Source organism: Coffea eugenioides, unplaced genomic scaffold, assembly GCF_003713205.1.
Source record: "Coffea eugenioides isolate CCC68of unplaced genomic scaffold, Ceug_1.0 ScVebR1_15;HRSCAF=72, whole genome shotgun sequence".
In the NCBI taxonomy this organism is placed as follows: Eukaryota; Viridiplantae; Streptophyta; class Magnoliopsida; order Gentianales; family Rubiaceae; genus Coffea; species Coffea eugenioides.
Genome location: NW_020862014.1, coordinates 54381 through 58813, shown reverse-complemented (window position 1 = coordinate 58813; position 4433 = coordinate 54381).

Below are 4433 nucleotides of genomic sequence, written 5' to 3'. Positions count from 1 at the left end.
ATTGCTAATTTGTTCTTTAAAGAAATTGTCCGTCTGCATGGCATGCCTAAAACCATTGTTAGTGATAGAGATGTAAAGTTCTTGAGTTATTTCTGGAAGACTTTGTGGTCTAAGCTTGGCACTAGATTATTATTCTCTACCACCAGTCATCCACAAAGCGATGGACAAACTGAAGTTGTCAATCGCACACTTGTCACTCTACTTCGGGCTTTGATTAAAAAGAACCTTAAATCTTGGGAAGAGTGTTTGCCTCACGTTGAGTTTGCTTACAATAGAACTGTTCATAGTGCAACACACTACTCACCGTTTGAGATCGTCTATGGGTTTAACCCCCTGACCCCCCTGGATTTGGTACCCTTACCTTCCTCTGAGCACACAAGCTTAGATGGGAAAAACAAGGCTGATTTTGTGCGCAGGTTTCATGAAGCCGTCAGAGCAAACATTGAGAGGCGTACTCAGCAATACATCTAGCAAGCAAACAAGAACTGTCGTAAGATGGTTTTTGAGCCTGGAGACTGGGTTTGGCTACACTTGAGAAAAGAGAGATTCCCCAAGCAGCATCACAGTAAGTTATCCCCGAGAGGTGTGGACCCTTTCGTGTGCTCCAACGAGTCAATGATAACGCTTACAAACTGGAGCTACCTGGGGAATACAATGTTAGCGCAACCTTCAATGTCGCGGATTTGAGCCCGTTTCTTGACGAGGAGGATTCAGATTTGAGGGCAAATCCTTCTCAAGAGGAGGGACTGATATGTGCACGGGTCAGGGCCCACGCAATGACCCGGTCCGGGTTCCATTAGGTCCAGTCACACGTGCATGAGCCAAGCTCTTCAAAGAATCCCTCCAAGGCCTTGTCCGAACTGTCCAAGACCAACATGGAGTCCATAGAGATATTGAAGGCTTAGAATGAGACAATCGAGTTATCTACACCATGATCCAAGCCCATGAAGAGACAAGTGGACTTCCAAGAGAGTTGGCCGAGTAGGGCATTAGGCCTTAGTAGCTAATAGAGTTGGATTAGTTAGTTAGTTGAGCATGGGCCGACCCATCTTGACCCCAAGATGGCCGAATGTCCTTTCTTTGGTTTTCTTAGGGTTTTAGTAACTCTTAGCCTATAAATAGGCTTGCTTTGTAAGGTTTTAAGTAGACGTTTTATCAATAAAGTTAGCATATTTTCGATTCTTCTTGTTGAGAGAGGTTCGAGCCTTAACTTGCTTTGGCAAGGGTGTTGAGCAATCTTGCGTCTTGTCCTTGATTGTTCTACCAACCTATTCCCCTGGAGTATTCACCTTCATCGGAGTTGTCGTTCTACCGCCTTTAATCAAATCATGTCGTCCGTTTGATTCTAGGTTCCGCAATCCAAGCGTTGGACAACCTCGTTAGATCTTTGGGCAAATGTGCTACGTGTCTCGAAACGTGTTGATCGAGGACCGTATCAAGATGAATAGCTAAAGAAACCCTAAAATTTAGGGGAAAGTGGTGGCTAGAAAATAGGCTAAGAAGTAGGAGTGTCTTTGATTGGAGATCACTCAAGGTGTGGTAACCAATGAGATTAGGAAACCAATTGCAATTAGGAAACCCACTCGCAAAGTGATAGCTACTCACGGTGTTGGAAATCGACCTTCAGAGTAGCACTTCCAATCAAGTTTCGGCCTTCAACAAGGAATTGGAAACCGACACAAATTAGGGAAGTGAATCAAAGTTACGGCTGACCCTAGGCTATTAAAACACAATTCGCGTGACACTTAACCCGCAAGACAACAATTAAGCTCAAAAATTCTGATCACCACAATTTGGCACTTTTCGATTTTGCTCAAGACAAGAACAACGAGTTATGGACAATCAAGATGGTGCAACTAACCCCTCTCAGGCTCCCCCCCGACGGGTTATCCAAGATATCCCAAAGAAAGACACAAAGACTCCAAGAAAACCCTTTACCACAGCTCGGGAGTACAAGAAATTTTTCACTAGACGAATGAAACAACTTCCCAAGACTCAAAAGGTTCAAGAATTTCAAGAAGTAGTGGACCAAAACTTTTGATTTTGTTTTTGCTTTGTAGTTTCGAACACACTATGTAAGCTTCGAATAAATTGGCAATAAAAATTTCGAAATTTCTTTCCTTATCTTGGCTGAAAACAAATTTCTTCGCTTGCTGTTTTTTTTTTTTAACAACAAAGCAAGGAAAGGCGGCTGCTAGGGTTTTGTCTTGGTTGGCCACATTAATTTTTTTTGTTTGGCCGAAAAGAAACCAAGACAAATTACCCTCACTTGCCAAATTATTCAATACACACTTGGGTTGTTTCAAGATTGTCAAGATTCAACTCTAGCGTTTCAAGAAATTCAAGATTGATGTGAGAATCAGTCAAGAACTTCAAGATTCACAAGACTTGTGGTACAACTTCCCAAATAACGGTGTACAACCCCAAAACAGGCCACAAAGGCTCACGATGCGGCAATGACAAATTCGGACAGCCCACACTCACCTCCAACACAAGGAATAACAAACCCTAATTCGGACAAGCAAGAGGAAGGTACGGCAGCCACTTCTCCTTTTTCTTTTTTTTTTGGACTCAAGAAACCCTAAAGGCTCACGGCTTCACCACAAAGTGCGGCGGCCCCAAGCACGCGACACAACAACAAGGAACACGATCAAGAGATGCAACACACAACCAAACAAAAGGAAACCAAAGCGGACAGAATTGTGATTCAAGCAACCAAAGGAAGGTCAATGACGCACAAGTGAACACAAAACAGAATTTTTCGACTCAAGAACAAGGCAAAACAGTTTCGGAAAAACTTGGACAGATTGAAGAAACCACGGACAGAATTTTTGACACAAAACAACAAGACAACAGATTCGAACAAGGCTTGGACAGATTAGCGACACTTGGACAAAAATTTTTTTTTACTCCAAACAAGAACAGAAACGACACCATAAGGAACACAATTAACGACACAAAGGAACAAAGAAAAGGGATATACGTGATACCTTCAACTAGCTCTGATGCCAGCTAATACGAACGGCACCAACCGTGTGATGCAACCCGTACAGAAAGACTAGGATCTAGAAGGCGACACTCACATTGAAGACAAACGAACGCAGCGGAATCACCTAAACCCGTTGATCACGTGGTCAACGAACCTCGGTATTGGTAGAAGACGCCACAATCTAGCGCGGTCCTAGATTGATAAGTCGAATTAAATACCTAAGAAATGATTCTAAGATATTCAAGGGTGCTTCAATGAAGCTTTTGAGAGAACTCTCAAAGTAATTTTATTAATCATCAAAAACAGATCATTACAACCGAATTCCTTACTTAAATACTAACTAGTAATAAGGACTAATGGGCCAAGCTACTCCTAATGTGGCCCACATGGTCTAGCCAATTGACCCAATAACTATGGTGACCAAGGTCCGAACCACACGCTAGTTGGATCTCTTTATTACACACTACTAATACTAATAATGGACATGAATCCCTTAGCCGAAACATGGTCAGCTACTCTTCACATAGAGTCGAGATTAGGACAACAAGTCTTGCTTCGTGGAGGCCCTCAATGGCCTTTGGCTCTCCACTAGACTCTCGGGCCACACGAACTAATGTTTGTAATGTCTCATTCAATCTCTTCGCGCGAGCTTGTGTCATAGGCCCCAATGGTACCTTCACTTGCTCCACTTGGATAGCTCTCTCGATCTCCTCATCGCTTTTTATAGGCTAGAGACCTAGGGGCCTAATCCTTTTCAGACAAGGATTTTGCGGCCTATCTTCCTACCACTAGCAAGAGTAGTTCGGTCCACACTTAACATAAGTTGGGCCGAATTACTTAACTCCACTAATTAACTAGATCAACTAATTAAAACATGACACTATAACAACCAACTCAACTAACGAAACGAACGACTAACATTACTTGATGCTTCATTGACTTGGATCAATGTGTAGACAACTTCAAGCCTTCAAGTCTCTACGAAAGCCTTGAGTCAAAGCCGCCATCCATCTCGCCATCCGGGCACACATCAGTCAAGGCCACCATCCATCTCGCCATCCGTGCACACATCAGTCCCCTCCTCTTGAGAAGGATTTGTCCTCAAATCTGGATGGAGATGAATGATACTAACAAGAGTTAGTAGTATGACACCTCAAATCGACAGTACGCTTGGAGGTCAGCTACGTTGGGAACAAATGAAAGGTCACGAGCCAAGTTAAATGCCATTTGGTTAGCTTCATGAGGCTCTCAAACAAGGACATGCGCCAAGATAGGAAAGAGATTGTGTAAGGCTTGTGAAAATTCCAAAGTAGCAATCCAAAGCTCTCTAATCAGCCTTTGGCCATGGATTGTCATATTGTCACCTACACAATAAATCTCATAGTTAGTGGTCATAGGCATACAATTGTGCAACAGCTTACCATTCTCATTCACAAGATAAGCA